The sequence below is a fragment of the Canis lupus genome, chromosome 8, assembly GCF_003254725.2.
Source record: "Canis lupus dingo isolate Sandy chromosome 8, ASM325472v2, whole genome shotgun sequence".
In the NCBI taxonomy this organism is placed as follows: Eukaryota; Metazoa; Chordata; class Mammalia; order Carnivora; family Canidae; genus Canis; species Canis lupus.
The window spans coordinates 35,508,899-35,528,144 of NC_064250.1; the positions used below are offsets into that span (position 1 = coordinate 35,508,899).

At 37.2% G+C, this 19,246-nt stretch overlaps 1 long non-coding RNA gene across 1 annotated transcript in view; it reads right to left on the reverse strand.

Annotated features, from left to right (window-relative positions):
* Positions 1-19,246, reverse strand: part of LOC125755666 (uncharacterized) — a 46,212-nt gene that overhangs the window by 4,874 nt on the left and 22,092 nt on the right. Inside the window, exon 2 of the long non-coding RNA XR_007412706.1 lies at positions 14,751-14,817. This is a non-coding gene — a long non-coding RNA (uncharacterized LOC125755666). The remainder of the gene's footprint in view (positions 1-14,750; positions 14,818-19,246) is intronic.

A 19,246-nucleotide genomic window follows, 5' to 3' on the forward strand; every position in this document is an offset into this window, starting at 1 on the left:
TATATTCTTCTGTGACACTGTGTTCCTGATATTCGTCAGTGTTGTTGTGTGTAGCTTTATTTAGTTCATTCATTTTCTTTTTTTAAAGATCTTTTTAAAATTTATTTATTCATGAAAGAGAGAGAGAGAGAGAGAGAGAGGGGCAGACACAGGCAGAGAGAGAAGCAGGCTCCATGCAGGGAGCCCGATAAGGCACTTGATCCCGGAACTCCAGGATCACACGCTGGGCCAAAGGCAGGTAGGTGCTCAACCGCTGAGCCACCCAGGTATCCCAGTTCATTCATTTTCAACACATTTTCAATCTTCTGTTGTATCACTAATATCACAATTTATTTATTTATTTATTTATTCTAACATGAGTGAACATTTTGACTATTTCAAGTTTTCTATTATGAATTTTTCAGCTACGGATGTTCTTGTACATGTTTCCTGGTGCATATATCTAATGACTGGGTCATCCAGCATGTATGTCTTCAAGTTTTTTAGGTAAGGCTGAATTGTTTTCCCAAGTGGTTATAACAATCTACATTCCCACCAGTAGCATATAAGAGTTTCTTTTCCTCCACATTCTTGCCAACACTTGATTTGGTCATACTTTAAATTTTTTGCCAATTTGGGGAGTGTGAAATGATACCTCAAATTTTCTTTTTATGTTATTGTAAGACTTTTCCGCCACAGTTTGTGCTTTTAGTGTCTTGTTTAAAAAATAATTCCCATAAGTCAATTGGAGAAGGACAAACATTATATGGTCTCATTCATTTGGGGAATATAAAAAATAGTGAAAGGGAATAAAGGGGAAAGGAGAAAAAATAAGTGGGAAATATCAGAAAAGGAGACAGAACATGAAAGACTCCTAACTCTGGGAAAGGAACTAGGGGTGGTGGAAGGGGAGGTGGGCAGGGGGTGGGGGTGACTGGGTGGCGGGCACTGAGGTGGGCACTTGATGGGATGAGCACTGGGTGTTATTCTGTATGTTGACAAATTGAACACCAATAAAAAATAAATTTATTAAAAAAAATAAAGAATAAAAAATAATTCCCCATCATTAGTCCACAAAGGTATTCATCTTCTAAAAGCTTTATAGTTTTGCCTTTCACGTTCAAGCCTCTAATCCACTCGGAATTTTCATTTAGACGTGTGTCTGGGAGTGTTCCCTTTTTCTCCTACTCCTTCCCGTGTTTGTTAAACTGTTAAAAGTGAAGGCGTCTCGTGTTTAATCTCTATGGCATTTTTAAATGACTAAATTCAATTTCTTTAACGGTTATAGAACCATTCAGATTTTCTTGAGTCAGTTTTATGACATATATATATATTTAGAATTTGTCCATTTCTTCTAAGCTTTCAGATGTATTTGCAACAATTTATAATATTTTCAAAAAAAAATCTCTGCAGCATCTGTAGTAGTGTTTCTTTTTTATTACTGATTTTATTTGTATATGTTCTCTATTTTTAATTGATTAATCTTTATGGAAATTTGTGATTTATGCACTTTCAAATAGCCAATTTAGAACTTTGTTGATTCTCTTTATTTTCTACTTCTTTTCTATTTCATGAATTTACACTCTTTATTATCTTCTTCCTCTTCTTTCTCAATTTATTTTGTTTTCTTTTTTGTAACTACTAATGTTTAGCCTTTCTTCTTTTCTAACATAAGGATTAAAAACTGAATTTTTCTATAACTATCAATTTAGCTTTATTCTACAAGTCTTGATATGTAGTATTTTGTTATTCCATTCTCAATATTTTCTCATTTTCATTATAATTTGTTTATTGATCTCTGAGTCAGGTATGTTTCTTTGTCTTATTCTTTGATTAATAGTCAATTAATTTAAATTTAAGAGATCAAATTTCCCCTAAACTTTTATAACTTTTACATAGTTATTCAAATTCCTTTAGATATTTTAAACTATGATTATAAATTCAGCATATCTGATTTTCTCAAACACTTCAAACATCTAAAATGCAGACTTAAACATCAAAATCAACAAGAATTTTCTAAGCATGTGAGTCAGACTGATCAATTGTGTAGTTCAAATTCTCTTAACCGGTTCACATATTTGAAAAACACAGGCCAGACCACAGTATGATAGCAGAACTCATGGATGCACAGAAGTATAATTATTTCTAAAAATACTTTCCCTAAAATTGTAAATTTATTCATAAAAATTGGAATAGGATGCCCTTCTTCAACGAGCTGAATCTACTCTATCACCTTGTTACTCAAGGTAGGATCAACACACCAGCAGCATCAACATTACCAAAGAACTGGCTAAAAATGCAGACTCTCAGACCCACCTGAAACCTCCCACATCAGAACCTTTAGCAAGATCTTCTAGTATGTCTCACTGACTTCCATTCTAAGGTGACTTCAGGGAGGCTGGGAAATGAGAGGCAGAGCCAGGCCCGATGGAAGGCTATGTCTGGGATTTATCAGGAAGCAGAGAGAAGTTTCAGGCAGTCCCCAGTGGGGAATCTCCCTCTTTCCTATTTCCACACCTCCACGTCCTGAAAATGCACAGGTGAAAATGGGCAGGCGGAAAGGAAAGCAGAAGCAAGAACTAAGGCTCTGTTGTCTGAGGCTACAATATCGACTTGCCAGACTCAGCCAGTGTTGACACCTGATTTCCTGTGCCAAGTGAGCTTGTGTTGGCTGCTGCCTGATGAGAACCATTAAGTCAGTAACAGACTATATTTCCATTTAGTGGCCTTTTCACCAAGACACAAGAAGTCAGTCACATGGCAAGATCATTAAATTGTTGGCCTAATTGATTGGTCTAATTATCCTCACCTAAGGAAGAAAAATTGGTTACTGGGGATAAAAAGGCACTGGCTGTGAGGCAGTATTTCTGGATTATAATTTTGCACCAGACTCTGACCCTGCTGTGAAAGTTTGACAAAATCTCCCTTAATTTCTCTGGACCACAGATTAGTTATTGAGCAGGAGGGTTAATTCCAAAATAATTAGTTTTCGAAGATTTCCTGATTTCAGGCTATCCAGGATATGCTGGAGTCCTGTGCTTTTCTAGAATCTTCCCATACCATTTATTAAATAATACTGTGTGTGACCAGGGCTGTTCTTACAACTTGACTCGGCAACAGAACTCTTTGAGCTTTTCACTCAGCACTGAAAGTTCTGATCCCTATATTGCCTCTACCACCCTTGAGAATCAAGAAGAAAACTTCCTGGAGAACAGATCGGTGTGGGGAGACTTACTAGCTACTGGCTTCCAGTGAATTAATGATATGATGGGGAGTCACAGACTCTGGACCTTGCTGCCTAGGTTGGAATCCCTACTCAACCACTTACTATCTGGTTTTGGATAAGTTAATCTCCTTATGCCTCAGCTTCTGCACCTGTAAAATGAGGCTAATAATCGGAAATACCTTATGGGTTGGTGTGAGGGTTAAATGAGACAACACATATAAAAGAATGTTTGGCATGTGGTAAGCACTCTATTATAAACTGTGTTTATGAAGCATTCAAGCTGAATGTAAAATACCCACATTAAATGCTCATTTTGGTACGTAGGTTATCCCAACATATTTTAAAAGCAGATTTTTTCCACGCATTCTAGTGAAATCAAAATTACTCTTGGTACTTAATTGTAGTGGCTATGTCACACAACATGGAGAATTCCAGAATCACTGATCTGGGTTTTCTTTACCTGAACTCATTGCTCTGAGAAGAAAACAACTACATTATGGCTGGCAATTGACTCTGACTTTTTCTTTTGACAACAGTAGGGCTTTTAATCCTTGCATTCAGAGTAATACCTGCCAATCACCTTTTTCCTAATTAAATTTACCTGGAGTTCATTTTAAAGAAAATAATTTGTTCAGCCAAAAGTGGTTGCATATTTATGCTACAATTAGCGAAAACTTCCACAAACGAACCCTTCCCCCTGAGCCTCTGTAAAGAAAGGAGAATGCAGTTGAGAGCCTACAAGATTTCAGAGCAATTAAGCCTAGAAATGCAGGTGTTGGAAACACCTGTTTCCCCCTCCCTCCCAGGCTGACTGCCCTGGCCACCCTTCATCAGTAGGTTAAAATAATTAACTTACCCTATTGGCAGAAAAGCCCAAGAACTGCTAAGGGCAACAAGTCTCCTTTTCTCCCCTTTCTCAGATTAAAAGAGAAAAATAAAAAGATTCATGGGTGGTCTGCAAACAGGAGGGGGGAAAAAAAACTTTCCTCTTCTAAAAAAAAAAAAGGACAAAATCAAGTGACAATAAAGACATTGTCTCCTTCAAGCAGACTAAGTGGCTTGCTTAGGTTCAGAATTCTATGTTTGTTTTGTGAGAGTGATTGCAGTGCTGTTCAGGAGCATGAAAAAGCCTATTTTAAGGGATATTTATGTGAAGAAATAAAGCAATTGGGGAGGATGTGATTTTTGCCTGACCTGCCTTTTGTGAATACCTGCAAATTTATATTAAATCTCAACATCAGAGTTCCTCACAAAGATAAATTGTAGAAATTTTATTGGGGTTTTAAAAAAATGGATCGTCCATAGCTAGGAAATCAAGAAATTGTTGGTGGGGGGAGGAAGAAAGTTGATTTTGGCAATTTGAATCAATTCAATTTTGACCTTTATGCTTTGTGTGTATCCTGATTTTGTTTCCCTGAGTTCCATTAAGGCCATCTTTGAATACTATTTGCCATAACTAGAAAAGATGGTGAAGGTAATTTTGTGTTTATGATTACTGGCACTATCTCTATTTGAAGCAATTTGGAAAACTTTCAGTATTTTAATTGGAATAGGTACTTTTGAAAGATGGAAGAGACCGTACAGGTGAGGAATTGGCTGAAGTTGGAAAGTGGTTCAGTAAATATACAAATATGCATATGCATTTATACTTTCCATTTTTCTAAAGGTGATTTAAGGTGACCTCAGTTCAATTTTGGATTTTAAAACTTTTCTCACAATATCCACATGAAATACAGATTATGGGGGCACCTAGCTGGCTCACCCCATAGAGCATGCAACTCTCCATCTCTGGGTCGTGAGTTCGAGCCCCATGTTGAGGGTGGAGCCTACTTAAATTCACTTAAGAATTAAAAAAAAAAAAAGAAATACAGATTATAGGAAGCCAAAGGACTACTACATATTGTTAATCCAACCCCTTACTTCTGACCAATATATCTATTTATATAATGCCTTACAGTTTTAAAAAGTATTTTTCCATTTGAGGTATGTAAGGCAGGTCTCATGACACCTATTCTGGGGAGGAGGGAATTAAAGGGATGGGTAGAGTCCTTGGAGAGGGAGGGAGAGGGGCTCTCATGGAGGGAGCCTTAGGCAGCTGGGCATAGAATAAGTGATAACACCGAGACTCCTGCACCACCACCACTGCCTCGTTGTCACCCCCTCGTTGCCACAGCCCAGTGAGATTTCTACCACCACCCACTAGGTGAAGTTTTTTCCCCCCTTTACAGCACACCATTCTCATAAACCAGGGTCAGGCTCCTTGTTTCTGTGGCAAGCTCCAGAGAACAGCAGTATTTTCAAATGACCAGCAGGTGGCGGAGTAAACCCTGTTCCCAAATTTATTCCAGTGATGTTTAAGTTATTTGAAAACTAACGGATTAAAAAATTCAGTATCAGCTCAAATAAATTTAGCATTCAAGGTTGCATTAAAATAACATCAATGATAATATTTAATATAAAGACTTAAGTCCACTGTCAAGCTAAATGCTGACTATAGGGCACACTAGCATTGTTTTTTCTTAGCATTGTAACACAATGCAAGGTCATTTTTTAAAACTACAATTCTTTTCTTCTTCTCACTGTACTATTGAGTTGGAGAGAAGTGATGGCTTATTACTCCTCTGAGTTTATCCGTCTCTGTTAAGGAACCTTTCTAATGGTTGTCAAAGTGTGACATGAATCCACTAAATGCTACAGCTCTGTCTAGGTTTAGGAACGTCTTTATTAAGTGTTCACTGTTAACCACTAGTTTTCCAGCTCCTCTTCCTCCACAAGAGCTGCTGCAATTACATTACACTCCTGTCTGCACCCTGAGCTGCTCACCAGGCAGGAGAATTCAAGAAGCCTCTCTCCTCACCAGAAGCTTCCTCTCCTTCATAGTTTATTTTACAGTGCTGTGACTCTAGGGTTTGTCAATCTTAAGAACACACATTGTCCCTAAACTCTTCAAATAGTTTCTTCAGCTGTTTTCATACATTCTTGGCAAACACCAGTAATGATTAAAAGAGGTTTCCATCCAAACGTTTTCAGCAATATTTACTTAAAATACAATCATACACAAGTATCATACCCATACACATTCTCATTTCCACACATTCATACATTGGTCACTGCATATAGGTGCAGATATTTGCATACATTTGTATAATTATCAAAACTCATTACAGTGAATTTCATTGGATTATCCAACTCCCTATATTGTGTGGAATTTTATGCCTCAAATATGTTTTAACTAAATGAAAGGCACTAGGTTATACGTAATAGGAACTAAGTGATACCACCTACTCCCTATCATTTATAACTTAGAGATATGAAGATATTATATCTGCAGTTTATTAACTTATTTTTAAAGATTTTATTTTTTAAAGTAATCTCTACACCCCCTGTGGGGTTTGAACTCACAACCCCAAAATCAATAGTCACACACTCCACTGACTGAACTGGCCAGGTACTCCTCTGGGTTTATTTTTGATATGAACTTTGTCCTATGTACACAGACATCCACAAGTGAATTTATTAAAGAAAATGCACATTGAAAATATACATGTTAGTATCTATTTATATATGTTTTGTCTTTTTTTCAGAAAAAGATTTCAAAAGGATTTACAGAGTTACATGAGAGTTCATACAGACTCACTAGGGACTTTAGAGATTTTGTTATAAGGATAAAAAGCCAAGAATGGTTAAGGGCTTTGTGAAAGGCATAGAGCTAACTACAGATTGAAGAAGGCCTGGAATAGACATTCATCAAATGTTTGTGAATTAAATAAGGTGGAAAGTAATTCGGCAAGACTTTAAAAGATGCATTGGTGAATAGGTGATCAGCTATTATAGGAATCAATAAAGCAGAAAGGCTTATGAGAAGAAGTGGAAATGCATATGTTTGTGGCCTTCTACAACTAGTAGAGGGGCACACATAGATACTGATGGTGGTACTTGTTACTGGATATTTAGAACAAAGCATTCTCTTTGTTCTCCAAAATTCCAGAGTATTTTGGAGAATGAAATAGAGATCAATGAGAGCTGGGAAAAGAACCCAGGAATCATTGCATTTCATCTCCTTTGTGTATCAAGGAGATAATTCTAGCTGAGGACAAAAATCCAATAAATATTTCATTATGTTATAAATATTTTAATGCATTTATCTGCCAAGATTTATTAGAATTTATTGATAACTGACCCTTCTATAATTACCTAATACTTTCTGTGAGTTAATACGTATTTAAGCTGACCAAATAAAGGTAAATGTTAGTAGTGAGCATTAGCCATCTACTTGTTGTGCTCTAAGTCACCTTATTTATCAACTGAAGAGTGGAGCCTGAGCCAAAGACAGACACTTAACCATCTGAGCCAACCAGGTGCCTCTACAGATTATCTTTTTTTAAAGATGATAAATTGTATATATTGTATATATATTAAGTGTCTGTCTTTGGCTTGGGTCATGATCTCCAGGTCCTGGAATTGAGTCCCATATTGGGTTCCCTGCTCAGTCTGCTTCTCCCTCTGCCCCTCCCCCTGCTCATACTTTCTCTCTCTCTCAAATGAATAAATAAAATCTTAGAAAATAAAAAAAGATTCCACCAAGAGTGAAAATAAGTATGTTGATGGTGACTTCAGAAGTCATTTTGCCTTTCCCTGAAATAGAAAAATCTATTTTATTACCATGATAAACTCCTTCTGTGCCCAATTCTCCAATTGACAAGTACATCACATACACACACACACACACACACACACACACACACATACTTTACAAAAACCCTGAACTCTCCTCTCTAGGGTTATTTTTTATTTTGAAACAACACTAAACCTATATAAAATCAGCTTTGAGAATGTACAAATTTTGTTTGCTTTTCTAACATGTGTTTCTTTATTTTATAGATTGGGTTGAGAGCTGGAAGATTTTTTTTTTTCCTGTTTCATCTTAAAAGCCTAAAGATCAATGCCAATTGCATACTTAGATATCAAGGTAACTTTTCCAGCTGTGCTCCAACTGTTTTCTATTGTGTTCACTACCATGTTCTTGGTACCATTTTTCTGATTTGAGTGAAACCTATGCAAGACATTAATTGTGTCTCATTACCGGTCCTTGCTCTTCTTTTCAATTCTGGTATATATGAATGTTCCAAGAGAAATACAACTGATAAACAAAACAGCAGTGTATTCCTCTGTATATTGCTCATGAGTCAAAGAGTAAGTGAGAGATTCATATTTGCCAGTGAATTTCAGAGCATTTTGTGGGAGTCTTTAAAAAAAGTCTATTGCTCTATTTCTACCACAATACTTCTTCAGATCTAAATGTTGAGGTCTTTTAACCAGAAGGGTAATAATTACTAGTTTTTTAAATCAAAATATTACAGAATTTTGTAGAGTATTGTCCACTACTAACAGAATAAAATATGCTGCTATTACAAAATGAGGGGAAATGCAAAATAGAAAAACACAGGTGTCGTTAGAATAGTTTCTGTTAATTTATTACTAAAAAAATATTTCAACCTCTGTTATCCACAATCTGGATTCAAACAGTCAAGAGTGAGCTAAGAGAACCCACATTTCAAATAACATTTAAAGCATTTCCTTAATCTATGGCATAAAAATGCTAATTTTGATTTTAAATTTGATAAATGCTGCTTTAATATAGAGGTCATAAGAGAACAATTACTAAATGATGGAAAAATCTTTTATTCAGAGAACCCTTATAATCTCCAGAGGCAAATCATGACTATCATGATCCTTCAACCATTATGTAGCACTACCTTAAAAGTAACTTTCTCTTTTGTTCAGCCAAAGGACACTAGAGATTATAAGATTTGGGAAGTCCATCAGCTATTAACTTCAGGCCTGACTAAGTAAGAGCTAATATAATTGGAGTACTTTTATCAGAGAGCAATTTCTGGACCAAAATACATATCATATAGCGGAGCAAAGTTTTAAGAATTACAGAGAACATCTATTCAAAGCAATGAAATTTTTGGATTCCGACAGGACTTTTAAAAGTTTTGTATATTTCTATATGTCCAAATATTTGATAATCTCACATCATTGAGTATGCAGTGGCAGAGTATAATATGTATTTGACATTTTGTGCATCAACAAGAACTTATTTTAACTCTAAACTTGTTGTAGGTTTAAGTGTGTTTCCTGCAGTTTTATTAATGGAGAAAACAGAATACTTGGAGTGGAAATAAAATTTCATCCTCAGAGATAACAACATTAAGGGGAAAAATATCTTGATAATTACTAATTGATTTTCATAACACATTCATTGTATAAGAGTATTTTAGAGGGCCAATGGCCTGAAATTATACTTTCTTACATTGAAAAAGGTTAATTAGGAATTGAGCTCAAAGTTAATTTTTTGAAGGTCAGCTGCTATGCTGTTGGGTCCTGTGACCCTGTCTCAAGTAATCACAGCATTAACATACAAGATATAGCTTTCCTTTCACTTGATGACATAATCTCTTTAATTGGTGTCGGGAAGCCTGCATGTGAAAGAACCATGGAAAACACCTAGAGACTATAATTTTACTCTCTCCATTCACAGGGCAAATGAAACAAGCCTTAAGAATGTACGAAAGACTCATTACAATCCCTTGGCTGTCAACACAAAGCCCTCACATTTCAACCAAAAGTTTTAGGAATGGTCAATTCTGTTTAGTTCCAACTTTGGCTGGTGAACTATTAACCTTTTCAGAAAAACCGGTGAATGCTAAATGTCAGATAATCTTCTATGAGAAAGCTAAGAAGGTAGATAATGTGGTTTAACTGATTAGACATAAATGCGAGAAGGTGATATTTGCAAAGTTATTAAGCATGGTCTCTGAAAGAAACTATTGGAGTGAGACTCCCTAACCCTCACATTTCTACAACCTTTGACATCATTCTCATAAATCCCCTGTGGTTCTTGATGCAGACTTGATACAGCCCATTTTCATTTGATAGTTTAAACTCACCTTTTATAGAGAACTGATCAGTGTTGTTGTGATCCTGTTTTCCCAACAGATTGTGCTTAGTAAAGAAGAAAGCTACTGTGAAGTAACCCTTGAAATACCCACTATGAAACTTTTAAGGACACACTTGGGGAGAGGGAAGAAAGGAATACTAAAGTCTGCGAAGGCTGTCAGCATCAGTTTAACAAGGGCTCGCTGCAAAATGGAAGGCCCTGAGTGTGTTGTTAATTTAGTTCCTGTCCTTATAGCATGATTTCAGTTTTCTCATCTTTCGTGATCTTTTTACCTCTTGAGATCTGAGATGACTTTTTAAAATTAGGTAACCATCCAACCAAGAAGTGCTATACTTGGACTGCTTTGTGCTAAGACTTCAAATTGGGTGCCATCAGCAGTCTGGTGAATTTGGGAATGTGTCACCTAGCAGAGATCTGAAATTATCATTTGGAACTGGTTCATATTTGGCTTTGATATAAATACTGGACTCTGCCTCTTGTACCCTGTCTAAAAAAAATTGTACCCTGACGGTGTGGGAAGTGAGGTTGTGGGCAGAAACGACAGGCAGGTGCTTGTGTTGCAGACAGTACAGTACTGCATTCAATGACAACTATCAGACAATTACTATATTGTGTATTGACATGTCTTTAATCATGCCTCTGTGTAGATAATACACTGGTCTTATGCGATCTGTTTTGTGTTTCATATAATCTTCCATTTTTCTTCCCAGATTCATAGTACACACAATCAAGACTAGAAAGCCAGAAAATAACCTATTTGCTCCATTATTCTAATTTAGTCACTACCACAATTTTATTAATCAACAAAATAATGATGTGAAAATGCCTTAACTATAATTTGTTTTGTTTCACTCTGGGCCAATATGGTGCAGCCTCAGTAATAGCAAGGATTCACAACTTCAATATGCCCTGAAAACTGAATTATTTTTCACCTTCAACCACTCCATAAAACCGACAATTCTCTTTTCCCATCAGAGTTTTCAGCAAAATCTGAACTCTATCATCTAAGTCAAGGGTAACTCATAATGGGAAATTTGCATTATTTTATTACTTGGAAGCTTTCTGCAGGAAGAGGAAATAAAAATTACCTGTTAATGCCCTTACAAATCTAATGCTGCTGTATCTTAAGATCTATCAGTATTTCCTCACTCCCTTCAAGAAAAGTCCTGAGAGTGATGTCACCAAGATAGCAGCATAGATCATTCCTGACTTCACTCCCCCTCACAAGAACCAACATCTATTCAAGGACAAGGCGTCACTGAGAGACTCCTAGAACAAGAAGCTGAGGCTGAGGAACACCTTGCACCTCAGAGACCAAGACAGACTGCACTAAAAGGGTAAGAAAAGTGATTAGCTGCACACCATGTTGCCCTTCCTACAGAATAGCACAGTACCACACAGAGAGATTACTCCTGGGCCACTAGTTCCTCCAGTGGGAAAAGAGAACCAGGGGTACAACCAGCCTCCTCCAGGATTGTGGTTCACTTTTAAGGAGCCCCTACTCTGATCTTGCACCATGGAATTGCAGAGAAACCTGTAAAGCCAAACTGCTAGGCATCTGACTGTGATAGAGAAGCAAGAAGAAGCTTTCAATGACCATTACATGGATATTGGCAGACTGAGTTCATAACTGCAGTGCCCAAGTAGTAATCCTAATCAGCCCTTTTGCTCATCTGCATAACCAAGTCAGGAGCACACTCTGACCAGGAAACTCAGTGGGATGCAGATCTGCATGATTCATATCCTCAAATATAGAGTTTTGCTGGCCCTAGAGTTTGCCCACACCTGGACAAGGTGCTGAGTCACAGACCCACCCACTGTTAAGAGTCACTTCTAGGGGCACTTGGGTGGCTTAGTTAAGAATCTGGCTCTTGGAACGCCTGGGTGGCTCAGCGGTTGGGCATCTGCCTTCAGCTCAGACCGTGTTCCCAGAGTCCCAGCATCGGGTCCCACATTTGGGTCCCTGCATGGAGCCTGCTTCTCCCTCAGCCTGTGTCTCTGTCTCTCTCTGTGTGACTCTCATGAATAAATAAAATCTTTTTTAAAAAATCTGACTTTTTATTTCAGCTCTGGTCATGATCTCAGGGTCATGAGATTGAGCCTTATGCCAGGCTCTGAGCTGGGTGTGGGGCCTTCTTGGGATTCTCTCTCTTTTCCTCTGCCCCTCCCCTGTTCTCTAAAAAAAAAGTAGTCCCTTCTAGCCCCATCTAACCAGAAAGGCAGTAACAACTCCTGGAAGCTGTGTGGCCCAGTGGCGCTTGAGATGAAAGGTGGGTAGACAGAGCTGATCACCCCCAGAGCAAAGCCAATACTGGACGTAAAGACTTCCAATGCTATGTACAGGTAGGGGATTAATTATTAGCAAAGGCTGAGGGTAGCTCCTAATCCATTCAAACTTGAGAGCCTGTTTGGGAAATTGAGTAGCGTAGGACATTCCCCCTCCATCCTGCCCAGGAAAAGGGGCTGAGAGATAGCTCTACTCACTGTGAAGTATATTTTGGTCTTATCTGACAAGAAGAGTTGGTGACAACTCTTGGGAATTATTGGTGCTCTAGCTAAAAGAACGATGGAAAGAGACAATAACTCTCAGAGCAAAGCCAGTGGCTCTGTTAGGCCAAGAAACTTGAGGTATAAGTCAGTTTGAGTTAAAACATCAAAGAGCTTTAGAGTTGCTTCTCCTTCTACATCTAAGCAGGGAATCTAATTTATGGCCCTGATCGCTGCTGAATATAGCTTTAGCCTGTCTGACCAGGGAACCTAACCAGAGCACACAAGAAGCTGTGTAGCTCCTTCAACAGCCCTCCACATAATAGCACTTGAAGAGAGAGCACAGCCTGTGGCTTCCCCTGTCTGCAGACAAAACCTCACCAGACCAGGAAATTCAGTGCACACTCAGGCCTGATTCAGGCCCTTAAACAATTAGCTTTCTAGGCTCTGTGCCCTGGCCTACTCTCCTGCCAGGGCAAGGAAGCAAATTTATAGCCCCACCTACTATTAAATATAGTACCCAGTCACAACCAACTAGTAAGCCTGACCAGAGGATTCAGGCAATTGTGGAGCCCATGTTACAGTCTCATTTGACTAGTAGGGAACAAGCCTGCAGTTTTGCTCCAGCTGTTTTTACCCAATGGCACACCCCCATGTCCTGTCCTCAAAAGTCAAACAGTTGCCACATCCAAAAGTAGACTATAATACTGGACTTTACCTAGTCAAAGATTACCAGCCGACATAACCAGAAACCAAACTGAGCCAGCCAGTGAAGAATTGTCTCTGCCCAAGCAAACCTGCAAAGTCTGGAAGAGAAGCCTCATTATCCAAATGTGAAAATAACAATATAAGGAATCAAGGATTACAAAGAAATCAGGTAAAATACAATACTATCAAAGGAAACTATTAAAGTTAATAATAATCAACCCTAAAGAAACAGAGATCTGTGAACTGTCAAAGAATTCAGAATAATCCTCTTAAGGAAGTTTTGTGAACTCCAAGAAAACATAGACAACTAAGTGAAATTAAGAAAGAAAATAAGTGAATAAATCAAGAAGTTTGACAAGGAAATAGCAACCATCAAAAACAAAAGCAAACAAACAAAAACTCCAAAAATCCTAGAGTTGAAGAATATAGTAACTAGACTGAAGAATTCAATAGAGAATTTCAAAAGTGGGCATGACCATGCAGAAGAAAGAATCAGTGTTCTGGAGGATAGGACATTGGAAACTACACAGTCAGAACACCAAAAAGAAAAAAGAATTTTAAAAGATTGAAGAAATCCACAGGAATTATAGGACACAATGAAAAGAAACAATATTTACACTATAGGAATTCCAGAAGGAGAAGAGAAAGAGACAGAGAATATATTTAAAATAATAATGGCTGAAAACTTCCTAAACCTGGGAAAAGAAATGAATATCTGGATCCATGAGGCCCAAAGGATCCCAAATAGGTTGAACCAGAACAGAGTCACACCAAGGCACATTACATTAAATGTCAAAAGTCAAAGACAGGGGAACCTGGGTGGCATAGTCAGTTGGGGCTCCAGCTCTTGGTTTCTGCTCAGGTCATGATCTCAGGTCCTGGGATTGAGCCTCGCATTGGGCCCCATGCTCAGCAGGGAGTCTGCTTCTCTGCCTCTCTCTTTGTCTCCCTCTGCCCCTACCCCTGCTTGTGCACATTCTTTCTCTCTAAAATAAATAAATAAATCTTTAAAAAAGTCAAAGACAAAGAAAGAATTTTAAGAGCAGCTAGAGAAAAAAAGAGAAGTTACATACAAGGGAAACCCCATGAGACTATCAGCAGATTTCTCAACAGAAACTTTTCATGCCAGTAGAAGAGAATGGCATGACATATTCAAAATATTGAAAGTAAATAACTCAACCAAGAATTCTACACCTGGCAAAGCTGTCCTTCAGAAACAAAGGAGGGATAAAGACTTTCCTGACCAGGCAAAAGCTGAAGGAGTTAATTACCACCAGACTTGCCTTATAAGATATGCTAAAGAGAGTTTTCTTGAGTGGAAGTAAAAGAATGCTAATTAACATCATAAAAAACACAGAAAGGTAGTGTAAATCTCTGAATACTTACTGGTAGTGGTAAATACACAGTCGCAGTTGGATTCTTCAATATGGTAATAGTTGCTGAACTCACAACTCTAAAAGTTAAAAAAAAAACAGCAAAAATAATCACAAATAAGACAATCTGTTATTAGTTACATAATAAAAACCATGTAAATTGTAACCACAGTAACCTAATGTGAGGAGAAGTAAAAGTGTTAAGTATACAAATTCTATTGAGGCTAAGTTGTTATCAGTTTAAAATAGGATGTTATAAGTTTAAAATATTTTATGTAAACCTCATGGTAACCACAAGGGAAAATCTTGTAGTAATTAGATAAAAGAACAAGATAGAGAACTCAAAGCATACTGATATCAAAATACATCAAAACACAGAAAAAGACAGACGGATAAGAAACAAGAAACAATATATATAGAAAACAAGAAAACAATTTAAAAAATGGTAATAATAAGTTCTTACCTATTGATAATTATTTTAAACATAAATGGATTAAGTTCTCCAATCAAAAGACATAGAATGGCTCAATGGATAAAAAACAAGATCAAACAATATGCTGCCTACAAGAGACATTAGGTTTAAAGACACACATAGACTGAGAGTAAAAGGGGGAAATACACATTTCAAGCAAATGGTAGCCCAAACAAAACCAGGAGTAGCTATACTTAGACTTTAAACTAAAAATGGTAAAAAGTAAGGTGCCTGTGTGACTCAGTCAGTTAAGCTTGATTTCATCTTGTGTCATGGTCTCAAGATTGTGGAATTGAGCCTTGTGTCAGGCTTGCTTGGGATTTTTTTCTCCCTCTGCCCTTCCTCTCTCTCTCTGCCCCTCTTTCTAAAGCCAAACAAGCAAATAAGTAAAAAGAGACAAAGAAGGTCATTATGTAATAATAAAGGTGTCAATACATTAAGCAGATATAACTGTAAATATTTATGTGCTCAATATTAGAGCACCTAAAATATATAAATAAAAACTAACAGAGCTAAAAGGAGAAATAAACAGCAATACAATAATAATTGGGGACTGTAATACCCTTCTTTCAGCAATGGCGAGATCACTCAGAGAATCAATAAAGAAACAGTGGATTTGAACAACACTATAGACTAAATGGATCTAACAGACATACAGAACAGGACAACACACATTTTTCTCAAATGTGAAACACAAAACATTTTCTAGGATAGATCATATGTTTGTTCACAAAATAAGTGTCAATAAAGTCAAGAAGATTGAAATCATACCGAATATCTTCTCTGACCACAATGGCATACACTAGAAATCAATAACAAAAGGAAAAATTTATGAACATGTGGAAATTAAACAACATTCTCCTACACAACCAATGGATCAAGAAGAAATTAAAGGGGAAATAAAATTTCTTGAAATAAATGAAAATGGAAATGGAACATACTGGTACTTTATGGGATATAGCAAAAGCAGTTCTAAGAGGGGGAAGTTCATAGCAATAAATATGTACATTGAGAAGCAAGAAAGAGCCCAAATGAGTAACCTAACTCTATATCTTAAGAAGCTAGAAAAAGATCAAACTGAGACAAGGTTTGGAGAAGAAAAGAAATTCTAAAGATTAGAGTAGAAATGAATGAAATAGAGAACAGAAAAACAACAGAAAAGATTGACGAAACTAAGAGTTGGTTCTTTGAAAAAAACAAAATTGACAAATCCTTAACTAGACTAACCAGGGGAAAGGACCCAAACCAACAAAATTATAAATGAAAAAGGAGACATTACAATTGATATCACAGAAATTCAAGGGGCTATTAGGAATAATGTACATGCCAAACAAAGAGAGGCTATTAGGAATAATGTACATGCCAAACAACTGACTTCTGGACAATCTAGAAGAAATGAAAAAATTCTTAGAAACCTACAACTTGGGGCACCTGGGCAGCTCAGTTGGTTAAGAGTCTTCCTTCAGCTCAGATCATGATCTCAGGGTCCTAGAATTGAGCCCCAAGTCAGGCTCCCTGCTCAGCAGGAGTTGAGCTCCTTACAACTTACAAAAGACTGAACCAGGAAGAAATAGAATATCTGAACTGAACAATTGCTAGTAAGGAAATTAAATCATAAATTTAAAAAATCTCCCCAAAAAGAAAATCCCAGGACCAGATGGCTTCAAACATATAAAGAAAAATTAACACCAATCCTTCTCAAGCTCTTCCCCCCAAAATCAAAGAGGACCAAAAAAATTGAAAAAGAATATTATTAAGACATAAAAATGAGGAAATCTTACCATTTGCAATAACATGGATGGACCATTATGCTGAATGAAATATGTCAGACAGAGAAAGACAAATACTCTATAATCTCATTTATATGTGGAGTCTGAAAAAACAAAACTCAGAAGAAATCAGATTTTAATTAATAGGCTGGGAGTAGAGGGTGGTTAGAGGAAGGTGGTCAAGGTAAAAATTCTTATAAGATAAAAAAACATGAGGGATGTAATGTGCAACATGATGATTACTACTAACACTGCTGTATGATATATTGGAAAACTGTTAAGACAGTAAATCCTAAGAGTCCTTATGATAAGGAGAACATTTTCCCCTTTATTCTTTATCCTTTTTTAAATTGTATCTATATGGGAAGATGAGTGTTAGCTAAACCTATTGTGGTAATCATTTCACAATATATGTAATCAAATAATCATGCTGCATGCCTTATATCAAGATGAATATCAATTATTTCTCAATAAAACAAAAAACAGGGCAACCTGGGGGCTCAGCGGTTTAGCGCTGCCTGCAGCCCAGGGTGAATCGAGACTTGGGATCAAGTCCCAAGTCGGACATCCTGCATGGAGCCTGCTTCTCACCCCCCCCCCCCCCGCCGCCGTGTGTCTCTCATAAATAAATACAATCTTTAAAAAATTTAAAAAATAAAACAAAATCAATAAACAAATAAATAAAATTCTTAGCCTGGCATACAAGTCTATAAATGATATGGTCCTCTAATACATCTGCACTTCCAGCCTCCCACCCTATCGAACTTCTCTGTCACTCAAAGCACCATGATCTTTCTCTTTTTTAGAATCTTTGTACAATATTCTCTTTGCCAGAACTTCTCTTTCACTTGGACAATCTCTAACCAGATTAGGGATTAGCTCTGATGTCATTCTTTCAGAATATCTAGCCAGTATGGACAACATCCTCCTACATTCCCCACATTCTGGGCCATAAATCACTCAGGGTGTTCCCTTATGTACCCAATTCTATATCAACATCCTCCACACCATGCTGTAATTGTATGTTACTCCTCAGTTTTTCTTGAGGGCTAGGATTCTCTATTTTTCATGTCTGGAACCCCAGCATCTATAACAGTGCCTGCTATAGGCAGTGTTTCATAAAAGTTTGTTGAATGCATGTTTTGCTAAGAGCATTTCGTTAATGTGTGGGAAATCACTTATGTTTTGTAAAAGTCATGTTATTTTTTATGATAAAATCCCTAGAAATATAGTAATGCAGTCAGATATATTATGTTTGCTAATCTATTTAAAAATAATTTTAGTTTTATTTCAAAGTTAATTAATTTAATGACCTGGCTTTAAAACAACTGTGACTATACTGGAGCAGTCCTCTCAAAGATCTTAACACAATCATTTATAGGAAATCAACCTAAGCCCTTGAATAGTGTCGTCTAGATTAAGAAAATGAGCTATTCTATTCTCTGCTTGTCTTTACTCCTGTCTCTGAGCCAGGTTAAAATTTTAATGGGTGTTTGAAATGGTGACTTGAGTTTTGACCAGCAATTTATGGTCTCTTCACAGAGGGCACAATCAAGAAATCCAAATTCTCTCGACTATTTTTGCCCAGTTGTTTTGCAAATGAATGAGCATGTATTGCCTGTGTGCCTTCAGCAAAGCAAGCATTTGTGAGAGCAACTCTGAATAGAAGTTTTCCTGTTTACCTTCTTATCACTTGTTTAAGTTCTAAGGAGAGAGACCTGGCCATTTTGTTATAGAATGGGTATTTTCAATGCAAAGAAAAGAAAAAAAATCACAGTTTTGAGTTTTTACAATGTTTGCCCCTTTTCTCAGCAGGGATGTGTTTTGAGTGCCAGGAGACAAAAGTGTGGCCTCAACAAGCAGAATTTTAAAAAGAACATCATTTTCATTATGTAGTCAATCTCAATTACAAGCAAATGTTTTCTCTGTGGAGACTCTTCTCCTTTCAGGGCATTATGTGAACCTCTTTTGTGGATTGAGAGAAAGGATCAGTGGTCAATAGGGAGCAGAGTGCTGTGTACAGTGGATTTTTGTATCCCTCCGTCTCCTACATAATGCGTTTTGTCAGGAGAACAGCCTGCCATCCTGAGCAGATTTGCTGAATTAAAGAGCACAGCGGGGATAGGAAACTTGTTGCTAGGTGACTGACCACTGCTGCTTGGCGGGTCTGGGCCGAAGGTGACTCTCTGCTTTTCTTCCACTACTTAATCTTGCCTTTTAATCTGCATCTATAATTAACTCTGTTAATGCCACACATCTATTTGTTTC